A 20914-nucleotide genomic window follows, 5' to 3' on the forward strand; every position below is an offset into this window, starting at 1 on the left:
TTTTCATATTTGATGCAGTTTTCAAGGGGGTTTCTATTTCTAACATCCGAGGAAGGTCAGGAAGAAATCGGATAATTTTTGGTTCAAGATCTTGTGAAAGTCAAAGATTTGAGAAATAAATAAAAACTGCATACCCTCTTTCAAAAATCTTTCCCCACGTAGCATACGCTCGTGTTTACAGGAAAATTTTAAATAAGTCTGTCAATCTGACCTACTTAAGAGCGGCTTTTGTTATGCGGCTTAGTTGGGAGGAAAGGGGACTACAACGCCTAACCGCCGTAGTCCCCTTTTCTACCCAAATCCCTTTAGGGAATTATCACCATTTCATTTTTTACTGTAAATTCCTCTGTCGTCTCTTCATCACCAGGCGTCCCCTCCATGCTGAAAATAAAAAGTTACGGGCTATGTAGACATACCGTCCGTTCCGGGCTCGGACGCCGGAAGTTCCGGGTGCTGGAGCTGTAGCTTCGATTGCTCTCGGTGCCACGCCCGGAACTTTCGGCCTCTGAGCCCGGAACGCGGACGGTATGTCTATAAAGCCTGTAAGTACGGCCTCCACGGTCGGATATTTTTTTCAGTACGTGAGTTTTCTTTCAAGGAAAATCTCATCAAGACTCTTTTTTGGACACTTTTCTTCCGTCATCCTGTGAACATGACCTTATTAGACCACCTCTTAGATCATACTATCCAGTATGATGTCATTTTCAACTTCCAAGATCAGAACGGATACTTCGGTGTCCCACATGTTCCGAAGTTTGTACCCCCACACAGGCGCCCTCGACAAGACCAGATCAAAACAAAGATGTCCTCTTAATCTGGGTCATCTTTTTTCGCATTTGCACTGCCTAGCGCGACTTTCCCTAAAAAAAAAATGCCATCATAAGTCTTTTTTGGCCACCTTTCCTCCGTCATCCCGTGAGCATGACCATATTAGACCAGCTCTTTGATCATAACGTCAAGTATGACGTCATTTTCTACTTCCATGATCAGACCGGATAAACTTTGGTGTCCCACATGCTCCGAAGTTCGTATCCCCTCGCGGACTTCCTCGACAAGACCAGCTCCAAACAAACAAGTCCTCTTAATCCGGGTCGTCTTCATTCGCATTGGCCCTGGTAAGCTCGACTTTCCCTCAAGAAAAATGCCATTATAAGTCTTTCTTCCTTCAGTCATCCTGTGAACATGGCCTTATTAGACCAGCTCTTTGATCATAACGTCAACAATGACGTCATTTTCCACTTCCATGATCAGACCGGATACTTCGGTGTCCCACATGTTCCTAACTTCGTATCCCCACACGGACTCCCTCAACAAGACCAGCTCTAAACAAACAAGTCCCCGTAATCCGGGTCGTCTTTATTTGCATTTCCCTGCCAAGCTCGACTTTCCTTCGAGAAAAGTGCCATCATAAGCCTTTCTTGGCCACCTTTAGACCAGCTCTTTGATCATAACGTCAAGTATGACGTCATTTTCTACTTCCATGATCAGACCGGATACTTCGGTGTCCCACATGTTCCGAAGTTCGTATCCCCACACGGACTCCCTCGACAAGACCAGCTCCAAACAAATAAGTCCTCTTAATCCGGGTCGTCTTTATTCGCATTGGCACCGGGAAGCTCGGCTTCCGTGCCGCTAATTCGCGAGCTCCCCGGACCCCGGCTCGATCTCACTCGGAAGCTGTTGCGACGTCGACGTCGACGTCTCGTTCGTGTCGTCATGTCCCACGCGGGTCGCGACTTCCGGTCCTACGTGCTCGCGCGCGCGTTCCGTTCCGACCTGAAATCCCGGGCCGCGGCCGCCCCAGTCAGCATGCGTTTGCGTTTGAGAAATTCACAGCTGAGCCCGCTTCCGCCAGCCGAGCGCTGTGTTGACACGAGAAAGCCCGCTGAGCCAGCGAGCGATTGTTGGTCGCACAATTCGGAGATTCGTCACCAACGCGATCGTTCATGTACAACTTTTTCACAAGTTTTTGGTTTGGGTCAATCGGAGGAAGTGACCTTTTAAACCAGAATTACCTTATCGGTGTTAAGATTTGGACCGCGTTAAGTAGAAAGGAACCAAACCGCATCAAACCGAAGAAAAACGCCGTACGAACCTTCAGGCGTTGCCAAATTTCCTTTGATAAAGCACGAATTGCCTGGTAAATTTATGAATAACTTTTTTCAAATTTTTTAGAATTTTTTTTCACAAGCTCACCTGTAGTTCCTGAAAATTTCAAGGGAAATTGTTCAAAACTTTCCTCAAAAATGAAAATTTTAACGAAGGAAATTTAGCAACTCTCAAATGTTCATACGGTGTTTTTCCTTAGCGTGGAAATATTGCCAAAAAATCCCGAGTCTTCGGCGGTTCAGAAACCTGAAAAGTCAGGGAAAGTGAGGGATCGCACAGCAATCTGTAAAATCCAGGGAACTTTGCGATGAGAGTTTAACAGGAGTCAACGTAATTGAAAAAAAAGTCGAGGTAGAAATTTTTTTCCAAAGTCGGGGAAAGTCAAGGACTTTAAAAATTTTGAAGTCGCGGAAAAGTCAGGGTATTGGAAAATACAGAATTTATGGAATCTTTGATTCAACCTCGGGTATTACTGGAAATACTGTAATGGAACCGAATGATAGAATTGTGAATGTTCCACACTATTCTGCGGAAAAATGGAAGCCAGAAAGAACCCCACAATTAGAATTACAGTCACAAAATGAACTCCAATGTGTCTTGTGGAACCCACTGAAATTTAATTTAGTTTATTCCACCTCCCTGTTTTTCGGGGCATCCTATCATGGTGTTGAATATAATGTTCTGCAGCATGAAGCACACTTTGCTTATCACCGTAGACTGCAGTTCAATTCATCCCACATCGTGACAGATCATCGAGTTGATTTCACTCGTAGTTTTTCTTAACTTTTTACACTAAATTCTACTCTGGGTCTGAAACATGTAATGTGTTTATTATACGTGGAAACTTGATGAGAAGACTTGTGCTAAGGTACTTTATTTTTAATGCTATTGAATGATACAATGACTTACGAAAGAGACTTTAACGCAAGTCTTGAAAGAAGGAAACTTCAAAACAATACCTTTGTATTCCCTAACTTTTGCTCGGCTAAAAATGCTGCTACAAACTTGAGGTAACTTTTACGCAAAACTAGATGTGGTACGTAATCTATAGATATCTTAATGTTTTACACATGACCCTTATTCAAGTCCCATCGAATGCATTATGTTGTTCTGCCATATCAGTCACCGGTCAATTTATTTCGCCAGGAACAGCAGCACTCGCTCACTCTTTCAGCGACGCGAGAAAAAGTTGTAATCGGTGTCGTTTAGTGATGATGAACTGAGCAGCTTCAACTTAAAATGATTTATGGACTTTTAGATTCTACTCTCATCCTCAGAGCAGCTTTATGCTTAGCTTGACAGTGACATAGTGGCGTTTAATCGCTTTGCGGGGCGAAGAATAAGTTGCCAGCTCCCAGAAAAAAAACCGTATTTCCTGAAGCTTAAGAAATTGAATATAATTCATAAACATTAACATGCCAATTGTTACAGTAAACCAACGCATATTCCCGACGTAGAGTTACAAATCTCCAATCATGCTTTATTATCTTACCAACAGGAAAAAAGTTTTTACTCCAAACTTCATTTTTCCGAATCGTGAATTTCAAATCGTCAGAACTTTGATGAGATTCTAATTTTTTTTGTCTTTTCTTCCATCAAATTTTTTTGAAACATCTTTCAAAACAGTGCGATACCAGCATCTCAAATTCTCGTTCTCAGCCCCCAAAAAACTTTTGCCTCATACGATCACAAAAAATTGACTGCATTCTGCAAATAAAAACGAGTATAGGAAGTCAAAAGCAAGTATCAGTGTAGCGCTGCTTCGATAAAGCAGTTTCTCCTCGCTTACAAAAGAAATGTTAAGTGTCTTTGAAAATCGCCTTGCGAATTCTATTCTCTTCCCTTTTCATTTAATTAACCCTGCAAATTATATTATGAAAATGGCAGTAGCGTAATCCCACTATAATATTGCAATTCCAGCACATCTGTTTGTCCAAAATGCAGTTTACATGTGAGTTTTCACTTTTTACGATATATTGTCCTCAGTAATTATCTAATCTTCACTTTTTGCATCCAGCATGTTCTCTACGCAGTCTCGCCGATCTAAATTACTGCTGGACTGCTCGATAAACCGAGGGTTTCATCATGTAGCTTAATGTCAAAGACTCGTATACGCAACAACGGCTCTCTCGCATGTCATAACCGCGGGACAATGGATGATCAAACCTTCGGATTAATCCTACAGTTTAACGTCCAACGTCATAATGCCGTGCTAAGGAAAAACGCCGTATGAAGCTCCATCAGTTGCCAAGTTTCCTTCGATAAAAACTGGATTTGCTGGGAAAATGGACCACAAGACAAAGTACGAATTTCAGCATTTTGATACATGTTTCTTATCCAAAATTTCACGTAAAAGACGATGCACACAACGAAATTTACCGAAATCAACTCCTTATGAAGATATTTAATGATTCTTGATGCGTGAATTCAAACCACCCGCTCATGAAAACTCAATGCTCTACGCGATTCACATCGCGCGCTAAACGTTATCATGACTGTCTCTACGATATACAAATCTGGCAACCTCAATCTTGACGCTTTGGCTCAGCTGTAGCAAATTGCTTATAGTTTGAACAACACATGGTGGGACATGAACATTGCTCGATTGAGAAGCTTGCTGAAACCGTTGTAGTGGGCGATTTGACTAACGTAGAGCTTTGAGTTTCTTGTGAGCGGGCAGTTCAAATTCCTCGTAACCAATGTGAAATAAAAACGTGAATATCTTCGTTAGGAGTTGATTTCGGCAATATTCGTTGCGCGAATTGTGTTTTAAGTGAAATTCTTGTCAAGAAACATGTAACAGAATTCTTAAATTCGTACCTTGTCTAGTGGTCCATTGTGAATATTTCTTCCCAAAATTTTCGGACAACTTTGTACGCAACTTAATCTAAAATAGCTGAAAATTCCAAGAAAAAATATGCATCAATGTCGTCAAAGAAACATGTTTTATCAAGGTAAATCTTGCAACTCTTGAATGTTCATACGGCGTTCACCCTTAGCACGGCAGGATAGCCATCGTTTCTTCTCGTGATTTTCCCACCGCGAATGGACGAGAGTACTCCTGAGTAATAACCTCTTAGATCCATGGATCACCCCATATGCAGATCTGTTGTTTTTGCTGAGAGTGGTAGAACGCCCTCCCATACGGAAGAAAGTTCCGACATGGAACATCACTCTCGGATTCGAGTGAAGGGACAGTTTCGTTTGATGAGAACGGAGAGCTTTAATTATTCCGCTTGCTTAATCACCGAAGAATGCGTTCGAAGAAAGGAAAGAGTTGTACCTTGAGCCATATTTCACGGATTGACGGCCCAACAGGTTCAAGTGGCCGCTGAAAGCTCTCGGCGAACGTGAAGGTCTTTCGTCTTGTATGCGATCTTATTATTTGACTGTTTAATTTGTGTTGTTAACCATCAAAAGCTTTTTGCGAACATGGGTGGTTTGAGTGCCTACGTCATGGATGTGGTAACTTTTTAGAATAAGGATAGACAAAAGTGATGGCTTAAGTACGGGACCACGTATCTCCATTGCGGCGTTTCAAAATTTACGCCCCTTTTTTACTTGTTCCAAAAGAAACACGCTAACTTTATAGCTGGAGATTTATACCAAATATTCTGCCGACGAAGAAGGAAAATCAAGGTAGGTAGTTGTAAAGAAATCTCGTTGACTGGTCGAAGTCGCAAACGAGCTGCGTAGTTCCGCACTTCGGCCACTCATATGCTCTATGAAGACCCCCCAGGACCAAGACAAATGGCTGGGACTTTGGATGGCGGGAGGAGAAAAATAGAGATTTATCGACTGAATATCTCAACTGCAAAAACTTGTCAAATGGACCGAGCTATGCTCATACCGACAAACCAAAAACTTTTGATTTTTAAAAACACCAATTAAAAAGACAAGTCATAAGATCGTAGACGAATTGGACTGCATTTTCCAATTTAGAACTATAAATTCTGGCTCATCTGGAAAAACACTTATGTGCATAGGGAAACTAATGGCACATACGTTGTTTCTAAACCGGGCTAGAATTTATAGTTCCAAATTGCAAAATGTCGTCCAATTAGTTCACCGATTACTGAGAGCTTTTACCGGTCGGTTACTCGCTTTTGCTATATACTAGGTCGTCAATCCGTGAAATGTGGTTCAAGGTACGAATCTTTGCTTTCTCAAAACGTGCGCGTTACTGATCGAGCGAGCGGAGTAATTAGCTGCATCACGTTGTGTATTTTTCGGTCTTAAGATGCTCTAATACATTTTTGTGTCGGCAACTAAATAGTTCCACTGAAATTCTCCTGGCTCTGCCACTGCTCTCAATGCAAAATCGCAATTCATCGTCACTACTTTCACATCGAAAGCCAAAGTGCGAAACCACGTATCTCCATTGCGGTGTTCCAATATCTCCGCCCCTAGTTTATTTTTTCGAAGAGAAAGAAGTCAACTTTATAGCTTAAAATTCTTACGGAATAGTGTGCTAACGGAAAAGAAAATCAAGGAGCTTTTCAAGAAATTACGTTGATTAGTTTTCTAAGGGAAAATAATGTATGACAGGAAATATAAAATGTCGCAAATGGAGATACGTGGTCTCGCACTTTAGTCATCGACATGGCTCACCTGAGTGCACTAGGCACTCTTAAGTGCAAGAACTTGTCTGGAAAATTGAACCATATGCTCCTACTGAATGGAGCTTTTAAGGCAGTGCTGATTTTTTAACCAACATACAATAATTTTCTAAATAAATCAAAAAGCATTTCATGAAGGAGGATCTGAGGACTGTCCCGTTTCAATCCCGTCTGGGGTTGACTTTGCTAATTTCCATCATATTAAGTTGGACTTACGTCGGAGGATTTGAATCCTATAGACTGAGCTTTAACCACTAAATGACACTCTCGGTCTGTAATTTTGGTGTTTTGAGATCTCCTTTTTTGACCAAGATTTAAAACAAGAATTTACGAGCTCCTGAAATCGTTGGTTTCATAACATTATGCGGTACGTTTATGTGCATTCATCTTTTAACCCATTCCGGGAGACGAGTCGAAAATTTTAGGTATTATAGTTAATTCTAGAATCTCAACGTTTATTGTCTTAACGACTCAAAATTAAGATCAGACTGTTATAAATTACGAGTCGTTGAGCGTGGGTTGACATTTACCTGTTCTAGATTCGCGTACGACAGTCGTTGAAGTTAAAACGTAGATTAGAAAGGCACAAATGACTCACCGCGCGTTGAAGTGGTAACCGAGGCCAAATTGAGTAACCAGTTGCCTTCACTTGGTTTTGCACCAGACATGAAAACAACCAAATTATCCAAATTCCAAATGTGGCTGAGCCTCAGATGACGGTTGGGTCCCTCGTGTCCCGCAGAGGGGACCGTTGCACGAACTGTTCTTAATTACAATCCCTGCAACAGTCAAAATGCATTCGCTTAGAAAATAGTGTTCATTTTCTGATTTTTGCTACAGTAGTTCATAAAAATCAAATCGTTGGTCATCTAATGAGATTTTTAGAATTAAATTTGAGGTAGTCTTGAAACGAGATCCGGAACGCAAGTTTTTTTGAGTTCTTGAATGTAAGATCATATGGACTACATATTGCAATGCGGAACTACAATTTCTGACTCAGTTTAGAAACAACGAATGTGCGGTGTGCCATTAGTGACCCTTTGCACATAAGTGTTTCTACGGATACTCCAGAAATTGTATAGCTCCTAATCGCAGAATGTAGTCCAAATGTGCCTTGAATGATATGTTTCCCTCCAATTTGTTTTATCCAAATTTGAAAACGGTCCAAAGCGTGTACAATATTACGAGAATAAAGTAACAATCACTTGAATATGACATTTGTCATTTCCTGTTATTTCGTAAAACCGATATTCAATTGGAATGTCCCAAATAAAAAATTCAAAGAACGACGTCAAGAAATTCAATCAAAACGAGACTCGCATATAATTGTTTCTCGCACTTCTTTACGACAAGCAAATATGAAATTATGAGTGGCCGTCACTATTATCAATAGAATACCATGCAAACTGCGTCTGTTTGGAAGATCTAAAGCTATTGTTCTCGTTGCGTCACATTTCGTTCAAGCCGAAAATATTGCACCGTGAATAAATATAGATTCACGTTGGGTAATATTCGGGGGCAATTCCACGCCGGGCCAAATCCTCATATTCTTCGATTTTAATTTTTCTTTGTCGTCCTTATACGATTAAAATGAAATCCTGAAATGCTTAATCGATGTTTTTTCCGGCCCTCTTGTTGGTTTTGGAAACAGAATTGGTCTTAAAACTATAAACAATGTGCATTTACAATAAAAGTCCTTTCTTTCAATCTTGCCTTATTCAAGAATATTAAAATAACAATTACGGCACAGATTGTCAAATTATGTAGAAAAAATTCGTTTGACGGTTGTCTAAAAATTTCACGATTCTTTGTTTTAAATATTCTACTGAAAATATTGAATCAGTCATTGAAACGATATAAAAACTCTGAACGTAAGAAAAATTAATTGAAAACATAAAGTATAATTTTTTCTGAGATGGAAAATTTCATGTAAAATGAAAATTTGAAATTTCTATAATGAAATTTCACGTGAATTTGAATGAAATTTTTCCGTGAAATGTTAATAATTTGAAACTTAAGGCTATTTCTCATGAAATTTTTGACGTATTAAGTGAAAAATTACATGAAATTTCAAGAGCAATCTCAGGTTATGATAGCTTAGTGTAATATATTTACGCAAATAACAACGAAATTAATTTTGAAAGAATTTAAGGGCAGTTGAAGCAATTTTAAACGTAGTTAAAGCAATTTAAATGCGGGCAGTACGAGCGTTGATATAGAAGTTAAACCCGGTTCCTAAATTCAGAATAATTGAGATGTCTCCTTTCTCGCGAACCTACTTCCATTCAGCAGTAAGTAACCATGCGGTTTGGAGTCGGTTTTCCGGATTATCATGCCAACAAAGAACGCGTGCTAGTAAACGCTCCCGCTGTACGCTTCAATTCGTGATTAAGCGTGAAGCGTATTCTCGGTTCTCATAATTTTACTCGTCTTATTTGCCGAAAGGATGTTCGTATCACTCGCAAAAACGGAGGATACTATTCACTCTTATTTTCAGATCCCCCCCCCCCCGATTTTTTAGTTTTAATTTTGCAGTTTTAAGTTTTAAATTTTAGGGGAGTTAATGGAACGCACTGAAAAACAAAAAATATCGGTGTATTTACTAAGAAAAGGGTAAAATTGCCAAGAATTCAGGGTTCTATTTGATCCCAGTTTTTTCTTGGTAAAATTACCATTTATGGAATTGGTAATTTTACCGAGATTTCTCGGTAAAATTATTGAACTTTCTCGGTAATTTTACTGGACCTTGGTAAAAACGCCAATATTTTTTATCGACTGAGGTAGAATTACCGAGATAAAATGGCAAAGTTACCGGGAATTGATTACCAATTAAATTGGTATTCTTACCTGGAAAAAACAGTAAAAATACCGGTTTTTAGGTAAGCTTACCAGTCTGTCTCGGTAAAATTACCAATAATTGGTAAAAAAAGTGGGATGGTAAAGGTACCAATGGACCTTGGTAAAAACGCCAAGAATTTTTTTCAGTGCACTTTACGGCGAGCTAGAATGTGCGCGTCCATTAAACCAAAAATTGCGATTTCTAAAAGATGATAATGGTGCCACACAACAGGGCCGGTCACATGGGCCGCGGCCCATGGCGGCAAATTTTTTAAATGTAGGTATAAAAAGAAAATCGGATTCAGAAAAAAAATTACAAACGAGAAAAGGTGACAAATCTCTCATTTCCTGAGAGTATAGTAATTTCTAATTTTGTCGTTTTTCGGTGATACAAGAGACAGCACTTTTAATTATTCGAGTTAAGAGAGAACTCAAACTCGCAATTTGGCATGGAGCGGTGCGGCGATGAGAGCAATAATAACGAGGACTTGATATGAAAAGGAGAAGCCCTCAGCGCGGCGGTCGGCATGTAACACATATTAGCACCTGCAAGACTGCACGAATACTTCACGCATTGCACACAGTGCGGTCAGCAGCAGCGGCCGACGTGAAACGCAAAGCGCCTACAAGACTGCATGGATACTTCACGCATTACATCAAAAACAGTGTGGTCAGCGTGAAACGCATGGCGCCTACTAGACTTCATGAATACTTTACGCATTGCGTCAAACACAGTGCGGTCAGCGCGGCGACGGAAGTTAAAATTATTAAACCACATTTAAGTTTTTCTTGCATAATCTTTACGTTCATTTATTACGGATGGAAGGCCTTGTTCACACAGAGATAGGTTTAAGGAACTTCAATTTCCCGCAAAGTTCCGTGAACTTTTGCTCGGAGTGTTGACAGGGCTTTCGCAAAAAATGTGCCCAACACGAGTGAACGAGTCTTATACCGCCAGTTCAGTTTCGTGTTTTCTAATGAATAATTGTACGTATTTCTTCTTTGCCCCGAAGGTCTCTGCTTTTGCGTAAAAAATAAGGCCCTTTAAGTGGCTCTGATCAAGTGTTATTTGAAAATTGCAAAAAAGAACTCAGGCACCCTCCTATATAAAACCGCATTTTATTTTGAACAATTTATCAATTTCGAGGCATTTTTCAAAATGTTGACCTCCTGACAACCTTTTATCCCGGTGCTAACTCTGTGAATGAGAATATCATAAACACTAGTCGACAATCTTTATACTAGTCTTAACTTTTTTCTCTCGGCGATGATGAGAGTGTCGTTAGCAAATAGATACTTCTCGATCGGCTGCGGCATCGCTTATGCAATTTTCACACGGGCCGGACGCTGGACTATCGTTTGCTCGAAATGGAATACTGTATAATATCTCGAGTGACATAAGATGTAACCAGTCCCGCTCCTACACTACTTATGACTTACAGTATGTCATAACATCTTTCCGCTTACGAAATTCATAACTGGTTCATCGACCTCTACGAACGGACATTTGTATATGCTAATTATTTTGGAAGGCAATTTATAGCTTGAAATCGTGAATAATAATACAAATGACATGATATTGATATTGAGAGTTGCATTAGCGCTTAAAATGATATGCCACTGGAACTCGTTTTCATTAAGTCGTTTGATCCATTTTGCGCAGAATTTTCGCGTTATGAAATAAATGTGATTTTTTGCATTTCGTAAATCATTTGTGACTGAAACTCGTAAATACGACAGTAATATTTTAGCGTTGGAATGAGTTTTGGTTCACAAGAAGATCAAAACTATGTCGACCCACATCAATCCGCTCTTGAGAAATAAATTGTCTCGATCCATAAATACGATTCCTAATCACCCAGGTAAACTTTAAAATGAACTTTCATGGCCTGCTACAGCTTTCTGCAGCTCATCAAATTAGTAATTAGGTAATTGAAAGTTTTTTATTGGTAAATTTTTGTAAGTAGATTTGTTTTTTCTCGTTGAATTTCATTACGTGAGAGCTGAACATATTTCAGAGTGGAGGCTAAGCAAGAAGCAATACCTTTTTGCAATGATAATTAATCAAATTTTATGGAGCATCGCCGACGCAGTAAGTCTGTCGTGGAATTTAACGATAATTGCTCTAATATTTACACAAACCCTGTGCTTAAAATCAACGCAAAATAATCGCAAACTCGTTATGTGGACAAGCACCAGCACCTCTCTTTACCTTGTAATGTCTTTGCGAATAGCACAACCTCAATTTAAAAGTGCATTTAGGACATTCTGTCTGAATTCATTTTAATTATTTGTCACTGTCCGAACAACTCACGGCACTGTTATTACCGATTCAAACGTGCAAGCTAAATGATGCAATTTTCAGATTAACCTCAAAACTTTGTTGACAGTCATATAACTGCATAGATGTTTGAGAAACAGGTTGCCTGATTTCATCAAACCGATCTTGGTGCGTTTAAGATGATTATAACTTACCCGAAAATCCACCCAATTTTTTTATTATTTCAATAATTTTTGTCCGAAATTATGGATATCCGAAGAATACTGTAGTACGAGAACAAGATTCTGAGGTTAACCTGAAAATAGTATTATTTAGATTGCACGTTCGAATCGGTAAAAACAGTGTCAACAGTTCGTTGTCCAGACAGTGACTAATGATTATGATGACTTTGGATTAAGGCAGAATTTCCTAAATATTTACATGTAAGTCGGTTTATAGCACTTCCTGGCGCTCCGCGATACCTAAACTCACAACCCCTCGGGCATCAAGCAACATTTGGATTGCATTTTTCAAAAAGGAACCAGTAGCATTGCAATGTTGCCAAGATTGTGCAACTTCTTTTGTCTTGGAAGAAAAACCTGATTATCTATAAACAGTTTCTATTTTACTCGCTAAAAACCGTAAATTTAAGACAAAAATTACCATATATATTTCATATTTTTACATGATTTCAATAATTAGATTGCAATGGATCAAGTTGCATGATCTTAGCAACATTGCAATGCTCCTGGTTCCCTTTTGCAAAATGCAATCCATTTCTGCTTCGATCCCATCCCTCCAGCCTCTCATTGGGCGCCCCCTACGCCTTCTCCCAGGAGGAACCCAATCAAGAGCCTTCTTAAATGCATTTTCAAGTAGAGGTTATGCTGTTCTCAAAGACATCTCATAACGTTGATCTCTGATTTCAATTTTGCCCATCCTGATTAAATTTCCTAGATTTGTCAGTGCGAGATCTCTAAAATATATAATCTCCAGTTGCTTCCGTGCACCATACTCATTAATCCATCCGATAGAAGTGGTGGCAAAACACCGTACCAAAGTTTATGGAGCCATAAACATACAATGAAGTCATCTTTCTACTCACGGTTTACTTATCTGATCAGGAAAGAAAAAGGTAACCATGCAATCAGTGGCAAGGCGTGAATGATCGATTATCGATATCTCCCTAATTGATGCTGTGGTAAAGAATCGATTATGAGGGCGTTTGTTGCGAGCACCCTCTTTATCGATCCTAATCCATAGGTTTAACTGGGAGATTAATCGATTTACAGCAAAGCACGCCACTCCAATGCATGTAATTGCTCTCCCATGACCGCCGGCAGCAAGCGGACAATGAAATCGTCCGGTCTGATGATTCTCAAATGCAAAGTGCACCGCAGATTCCACTAATTTCTAAATTGCACCGCTCATTTTGCATCCTCCCTCCTGAATTACTCAATTCCTTGACCCTCTTTTGATGAGTGCAATGATTTTGCATCAGGTATTCCCCTTGCAGTTAATTTGCTCTCTATGTTTTCTCGTGGTGCACATCACGTCATGCCACGAGTGAACGTACAAGCATAATTATTCGACCTCTGATGTTAGAAAAATTAGTAATATCTCAAAATTTTATGATTAACCTCTTTCTTCACCTACCTAAATATTTCTGTAAGTAAGCAGAAGGAAAATAGTCTTCAATATTAATTTTCGTAGTGCTGTTTTAATTAAAGAAAATCGTTCGTTTTCTCTGTATCAATGTCTTTTCTGTTGTGTGTTTCAGGTATGTCAGATTCACTTCAAAAAGTCAACTTTCGTCTGTACAAAAATTTTGACCCTTCAACGACCTGAAGTTTTAATATAGTTGCAGGTATGTTTACAATTTGAATAAGTACTTATTTATTTTATTTTTTTTTCTTTTTTTCTCTTTTTTTCATCAAATTTCATAAAATTGTGTGATGTGCTCTGTATGAAAAGACATTTAACCGGTATTAACTTGTGGCAAAAATTTGTGGGGAGTGAACAATTTTATAACATCTGAAACTTTTCGAATCTGATACCTACGGTGCTTATACGTCAAATATTTTTACCAATACGGGCATAATTTTGGAAGCCTAAAAGAGTTTAAAAAGAGGTTTGAAAAAAAGGGCTATGAATATATTCTGAACAGATATGTCCCATTAACTCCAGCCGATAATGTGAACCATAAATTAGACAAATAATGTCTTGATCAAAGACGACATTCTAATATGTACCTGCTCTACTAATTCTGTGATGACGGTGTAATGTGCCAATACTACCGCGAAATTCGAGAACAAATCAACGGATCTTTCGTTCAAATGATGCCTGAAATATTCCCATGTAAAATAAATGACTAAGGGAACTCACGAATAGAGAGGATCTCGAAATGACAACGAGGAAAAAGTTATTAGAAGTCGCGCAAGCAATTCCGACGGAATTAACAAGCTTGTTCTCAGACCGTATTTCATTCATCTCTCTGAAATTGATTGCGGTTTCTCGCTTTTACCTCGCTGTTAACTTTATTCGGCTCGACTTTAAAGAAAGCTTGCGAGGATGCGGAGAGAATTAGTCAGAACTTGACATAATCTGTCTTGGTCGTTAGTTCTTTAATCTTTAAAATGCTCCTCGGTGGAGGCAAAAACATTGTGTAGAGGCTCTTCAATCATCAGTATATCTTCAGAAACTATTAGTATTTTTAAGTCATTCTCGCGAAGGAAAAAAAACATTTTACACTAAAGTTTTCAGGTAATCAGTCAAGTTTCAGGTATTTAGGTAATCAACGTTTCTGGCGATGAGAATCGAGCCTAAGACAATACTAGGGGGCTCTGCCCCCTGACCGCTACGCGGCCCAACCCCCGAGAGGGCGCCTCGCGCCCTCTGGCCCGCTTCGCGGGTCCTATACGCATATGCATAGGCAAAAATGTTCTTCCATTTTAATACACCATTTTGCGTTCGAGCTGCATCGATTTCAAAATGGGCCTGTTGCACCAATTTTTTTTATTGCTTTAATCGAAAGATTTAAGGCTCCTGATGTCACAGGAATTTTCCCGGAGTTTTTTGATCACCGGAAACCCCCAAAAAATCAACTTAAAAACGCCTCAGAATTTGGATTTTCAAAACGGTCGTTTCGGGTCCGCCATACTTGTGACGTGAAATGATATGACAGACCTGGTTTCGTCATCACTTACAATGTATTTTCCCGTAAGGAAATGGTAGCCGCTTTTCAAATGCAAATATCGAGTCAATCGATAATTTTTTGATCAAAATGGAAATCAGAAATGGATTCCTCGTACGTTTAAATGGTTAAAACCTTCATTAGATAAATAAGAACCGACGGGATAAACCCTATTTTTAAGGAAGACTGTAGTCAATGGGCGATTGTTTACATCTGCTTAGTGATAACAGACATGGACATTAGCTCAATATTTGGCCATTTTCATGAGTTTTTACTTTTTTGTCACTATTTGAAGGTAAGTTTATTTTGTAAATCAATTGTTTAGTGCCTTAGGATCATGTTAAAAGCTGTAAAGGTATACTTTGTTACTTATTAATTCAGATCACACTCCGGCAGTCCAACTGTTTTTTGTGTCCAAAAATGTCCAACATTTTTTTAAGAAAATGTTACGTTATTTCTAGCACTTGGCTACACTCCAAATACCAATATCACTAACATGATCCCTCTTTTTAAAAGCTGCTTCGGTCGTCTTTTGCCGCTAATGAAGTATCTAAAATTACTCATTGATCAATAACGAGCTTCCAAGCCCATACAAGTTTCCAAATTTTTTCTGGATTATGCTTTGATTTGCCGCAATGTAGGCGAACCTCAAAACAGTGCTCATCGAAACCGGTTCGTTTTTTCTAGTCGCGGGGAATTCGAGCCCTAGTTTTGATCCAGTCGGCGGGGACTGGTGACGGTTTTTGATGAAATTAAGGAGATTTATTATGCTTCATTTTCCACGCCACCTACGATATTTCCAACTATGCAGAAAATAGGTCACAATTTCAGGAAAGTTTTCTCTCCAATCTAAATTTCTCCCATGGGTAAAGGTGCTATTGCGCCCCTTCAATGACTGGTAGCTGTATAGGGTTAATGTGCCGTTGAATTCTTTCTTGACGTTACCCTTGATCCTTAAAAAGGTTATTGGCTATTATCCCGTCAGAAACCGGCACACAGTGGATCGAGTCAATAGGAGAGGCTGGAAAAAATTTGGAAACTTTAAACGCTTACTCCTTTTATACAAAATTCGAGGTTCTGACAGTGGTTTTATTGGTTTACTCGTGAATTTTTTCTCTAGAAGCATCCCTTAAAGTTTAAAATGTGACGAAATAAACATCAAAATTTGCAGTTTTAGTCAAAAATTTCATGTCCGTCCTCTCTATTTGACTCGATCCACTGTGTGGCAGCCGACTATGGACTTTCTATTTCGTCCAAACACTGTCATCATCTGCTTTTTAGATTTTTCAAATTGTCAGGGATCTAAATGGAATGGAATCTGGTTCAAGGGACCAATGTCAGTCCCATGAAACTGTATTGCCATTATCGGGATTCTGAGTCGGCCTATTGGCCTATTTTGCTGTACTGAGGAAGAACGCCGTATAAACATTCGAGAGTTGCCCATTTTCTCAGGGTAATACATGCATTTTCGAGGAAAGTTTTGCATCCTCTTCCATGACATTTTCGAATCTTTTAGATTAAATTGCGAACAAAAAAATTGAAAAATTTGAAAAAAATAACCTCAGTTTTCCCAGTAAATTTGGTTTTTATTGAAGGAAACATGGCGACGTCTGGAGACTCATACGGCATTCTTCCTCAGCACGGCAGTATTATTGGACAGATGCTTTTTTTTGGCCAGTAATGCCAACATGCGCGTATTTTCTGAAAAAAGTTTAGGAAATCTCCCCCGTAAGAAAAAATATAGCATTTATCGAATCATTTCCTGCACATCACTGGTTAAAAAAAACAAATTTGATCTAGAGTCCAGACTCTTGAAAACATTGACAAGAAAAAATACTCTTGATTCAATCAGATTTAAGCTTAAATCAAAAGGAAAGCCGCTCAAATTAAGAGGTTTGGTTCTTGATTGAAGTAAAAATCCGATTGAATCAAGAGTATTTTTTTTTGTCGATGTTTTTAAGAGTCTGGACTCTAGATCAAATGTGTTTTTTTTCCAATGTAGAGGTTTGCTGCTTGGTGCAACCTATTATTGAACTACTGTTGAAGTCAGATCACTTAACTAATACCTATTCGACCACTAATCGTCAATTTTTTTGTCTTTCGTAAGTATTTTTTCCTAATGAGCAAGTCGCCATGATCAAAACTCGATTCCTCGAAACTCACCAATTATAGCATCATCGAACTTCCGATCATTTCAAAATCGTCTGCTCGGAATCCGTCGTAACCATCTCTACGATCGAGGTCAGCGCACTCATCATCAGTGCGAGGCGTTAATGGTCAATTATCGATATTGCCCCATTTAATAGTGTGGTAAAGAATCGATTATTAAAGTGTTCGTCGCGAATACCCTGTCTATCGATCGTTTCTCAAAGGTTTAAATGGCAGATCTATCGATGTATCGCAAAGCACGCCACGCCACTGCTCATCATTACATCACGCGCAAACAATCAAGAAGAATGCCGATTGCGAACGCACTCATTCCGAAAGCGTCGAGAAACAGACCCGGCTCAGTCGGTAAAAACTAAATTTTGCAATGTCAAAAACGCGCGGCGCCCGTTTTTTTTCGAGCTTTTTGCATCACGACCCCATTCCTGCGTTCTCTGACAAAGATTCTGTTACAGATCAAGTGGGTGACCTTCAGGGGAGCTCCAAGTGTCGAAGAGCCGAAACACTGGGGTCTTTGTAGTCGCTCAGCTCTTTATTTGCTCATTAACATAGTTTACAGCGGTCTCGTTACAGTTCCGAAGCGCTGTTGCCTGACTTCGCCACTTAATATTCTTATTTCGCGTACAATCATTGAGAATGGAGATGTTGCATGTGTGAGGAATTTGCGATTTGACCATTGATTCTCATGTAGAAGTTCGCGAGAAACACGATGGTGCCACTGGGTTTCTCTGAAAGCATCTCCCAAACTCAAAAAAAGCTCTCAAGTTGAGGCCAAAATGGAAGGGATATCCCACCCTACCCTGAGAGTCCACGTCTACATCAAGACAAACTCTCCATGCAAAGATAGGGAGCAACTACATTGATAGGGCTGCCACTTTATTTGGGGACTCCAAAACTGAAAACACGGCAACCCTATGGTGATGTATTTGTTCCCTATCTTTGCATGGAGAGTTTGTCTTGATGTAGAGGTGGACTCTCAGGATAGCGGGGGATATCCCCTCCTTTTGGCCTTAACTCGAGAGCTTTTTTTGAGCTTTGGAGTTTATTTCAGAGAAAACGAGTTTCACCATCGTGTTTCTCGCGAACTTTTACATAACAATCAACGGTCAAATCGCAAAGTCCTCACACATGCAACATCTCCATTCCGTAATTTTTGGATATGAAGTGGCAACGACGCCGCAGCATTCTCGAAATCCATTTTGTCTTTTCAATGGCTGCAGACCGGTCTAGGGGTCGAGTGACAGATTTTTCTACGACGTGCCCCGAATAAATTAGGCCCAAATGAGTCGTTTCGGGACGAATGCGCGCGCACGGGTGTCTGTGTGGAGGCATTTCCTGCGAGCAAGAAAAGCTCTCAGATTCTAAAGGATCAAGCACGATTTCTCGAGCGAAAAGTTCACTAAAAATTGAATGAAATTATGGCCAATAGTAGCACCTTGTGGTGACGAATGGAGAATTTCACTTCCGGAGCTTCGCAAATCTTCCATTGAAACTACTTTCTTGTCGGCTGTTGAGAAATGTGCTGGAAAGAATGAAAATGTCAAAAATCACGTGTTGTGTCAATTATCACTGCTCTAAAATCGTAACGTAAAGTGTAAAGATTACCCGTTCAATCAGACAGTCTCACATTTAGACTACCGTCATGTTTGTCAGACGTTAAGAATTTATTTAGTTTTTATATCCAGATTGCATTCTAAACTTTACATCGTGACATTTAGTTTCTATGCAAAATATTGAAGTAAAACCACAAGTTTGCAATTCGAATCTTTTCAACTGACCTCCTCAACTTCAAAACGTTCCACTCTTGATTATACCCTTTAAAAATCATTCTTACGGTCATTTTTTGAACTCCTCTGCCAGTATTTCAAAACTCACGGATCAATATTGATTCCTCCGGGTGTCCTTATACTTTGCAGGGTTGCAACAGTCAGGGAAAACCGGGAAATTTCAGGGAAAATTTGTTACATAACCTTCATTTGCTCTCTAGAATGGGTTTGAGATTTCGAACGACAAATTTTGCCTGGAAACTATTTTCAATTATGCCTTCTTAACCATCCGTCACATTTTCAATTAATTGTGAGGGGATTCCACCAAAATGTATCAGGGAAATCAGGAAAATGTCAGGGAATTGCATTTTTCCTAAATTCTGTGGCAACCCTGACTTGGGTATAATTTGAAACAGCCTTCAAGAAATAAAAGATATGTCGCCACAGTAACTGAGGTACGGAAGTAGTACATTCTTTGTTTGCTAATATGACTGTAGTTATTAAAAATGTTTGAAAATATTTTGAATGCTCTAACTAGCTTGTGTGGAAACGTCGCTTCCTTAATTTAAAAAAAAAAAAAAAAAAAGATTTGAGCTAGCTAGTCACGGGAGCGTGCCCCAGTTCTCATGGAATTACGAATATCAGTCCCATCGATCGTGATTGCCTCGCAAACTTTCCCGCAAACTTTGAATTTTTTCATCCTTCGCACCGATCGTCGAACCGAAGACCGAAATGAAAGTCAGCGTCACGTTCTTCAAGTTTTTGTGACTCGACCCTCCTTTCACGATCGGAGCTTTTTCGTTTAGCCGTTTAGTTGAAAGTCTAAAAAAGAATTCAAAATGCTACTCATTCTCCACTTCAGATTAGAGATCCAATGGAGAATTTGCATGCACATTTTTTATTGCTTTCACTGGGGGAAAAAAAAAAAAAAAAAAAAAAAAAAAAAAAAAAAAAAACACCACATTGGATTTAGAGTCCAGACTTTTGAAAACATTGACAAGAAAAAGGACTCTTGATTCAATCAGATGGAAGCTTAAATAAAAAGGAAATCCGCTCAAATTAAGAGTCTTGGTTCTTGATTTAAGCTTAAATCTGATTGAATCAAGAGTATTTTTTCTTGTCGATGTTTTTAAGAGTCTGGACTCTAAATCCAATGTGTTTTTTTCCGGTGTTATCTAAAAGTGCTTAAAGAGCTATTTTCACGGTATTTTTCATAATTTTTTTCTGATGTGGGAAATAGTCTAAAAATAGTTTTAAAAGTGAGAAAATGCACTGCCTAGTGACGTCATCTGGCGGCATTTCCCATTTAAACACGTGTATTACAGCAGATTAGATCATTTTGTCATGTTTTCTCCAATAATTGTTCAATTCATGAACCAAGGGTATTCTTGTGTTCAGCTTGCTCAGTAGTTTTCAGTTGAACACTAAATTCATCAAATTCCAGACACCTGCAAATTCTCTATTCTTGAAAGGAATAACTGTGATGAAACAAGTCATATCAATCTCGAATGGCCCTACTAGCTCTCAGAGACTTAAACGCAGAGTTAGGAAAGGCAACGCTCTTTCTCTCTCTTCGATATGCGACGGATCTTTCACACATTTCTTTAATGAAACAAGTCAAATCAGTCTTGAATGGGTCTCCAAGTTCTCGAGACTTAAACGCAGAGTTAGGAAAGTCAACGTTCTATCTTCCTTTTCAACACGAGACGGATCTTTCATATTTCTTTAATCAAACAAGTCAAATTAGTCTTGAATGGCTCTCCTTAGAGAAGTCCTAAGAGACTTAAACGCAGAGTTAGAAAAGTCAACGCTCTTTCTCCCTTGCCGATCCGTGACGGATCGATCATAAATTTCTTCAATTTGTAGTTTAGTCACAAAAGAAAACATATTTCAAACCAACTATTTTGTGCAAATTAAAAAAAACGAAATAAAAAATCAATCTGTGTCGTACACCTTTAAAAAA

General features: G+C 39.1%; 1 protein-coding gene across 1 annotated transcript in view; it reads right to left on the reverse strand.

Annotated features, from left to right (window-relative positions):
* Positions 1–20914, reverse strand: part of LOC109035241 (glucose dehydrogenase [FAD, quinone]) — a 48920-nt gene that overhangs the window by 26971 nt on the left and 1035 nt on the right. The window contains 1 exon segment of the mRNA XM_072303525.1: positions 7327–7507. The gene's annotated coding sequence lies outside the window, so the exon portion shown is untranslated.

The sequence above is a fragment of the Bemisia tabaci genome, chromosome 8 (genome assembly GCF_918797505.1).
Source record: "Bemisia tabaci chromosome 8, PGI_BMITA_v3".
NCBI classification, from domain to species: Eukaryota; Metazoa; Arthropoda; class Insecta; order Hemiptera; family Aleyrodidae; genus Bemisia; species Bemisia tabaci.